The sequence below is a fragment of the Lupinus angustifolius genome, chromosome LG18, assembly GCF_001865875.1.
Source record: "Lupinus angustifolius cultivar Tanjil chromosome LG18, LupAngTanjil_v1.0, whole genome shotgun sequence".
NCBI lineage: Eukaryota > Viridiplantae > Streptophyta > Magnoliopsida > Fabales > Fabaceae > Lupinus > Lupinus angustifolius.
The window spans coordinates 10,162,064-10,162,957 of record NC_032026.1 but is presented as its reverse complement, the minus strand read 5'-3'; positions in this window follow the sequence as shown (position 1 = coordinate 10,162,957).

Here is an 894-nt window from a genome sequence, read left to right as displayed (position 1 = left end):
GAGATCGTCTAGTTTGCGCTGTGAGAACTGTCCGATCCAACAGAATACCTCATCCAGGAATACAAGGGACTCATCTCACCTAGACTCACCCTCAAGACTTTGCTGATGAACCACCACCATCGTCGTCCCTCTCAACATCTCGGGGCTCGTTCGTCTCTGGTAAATTTCCTCTCCGCTACTTCATTATCCATAATGAGTACGCACACTAACTGAGGTTAGCCGATTAAATCTTTTAATCATTATTTTATATGATCGACCCAACCTAAGACATCTCCCAAAGGAATGCTTCATGTGGGACCCAATATTACATCATCACGTAAAAGATGAATAACATCCTTACCACTACGAACCATCACTGAATATCATGGACGACCACATGACCAAGCCTCTTACAGCCAGACAACCTCGTTGCATGGTATCATGTAATATTTTTTGGGCATTGCCCTAATCACGACATCACAGTCGGAAACCTTGCCCTAAATAGGCACAAGAACAAAGGTACTTGTATAAGTTTGTCAATTTTGGGCACCAGACTCAATCATTTGAGTCATGGTCTTTCCCAAGTGTAAATACACTTCACACCCAAACTAGGGCTATTGCCTAAGCAATCAAACAATCAGAAACAGTCAAAAATATTGTATGTCTCTCGCTCAAGCGAGAAGCTGTTGCTCAAGCAACGAACTCATCAAAACATACTCAATTCTCTTCCTGTCTAGTCCGTACTCGGGCGAAATACGGTCGCTCTAGCGTCAAAAATGCCAAAAACGGCCCCTCTGGCCCTCGCCTTTAACAAAGCAATTTTTATTACTTTCAAGAATTTCATATAGTTATTTACCTTTACAACTTTTTGATGGCAAACATGTCATTAGGCTCTCGTATATATGAGAGTTATCG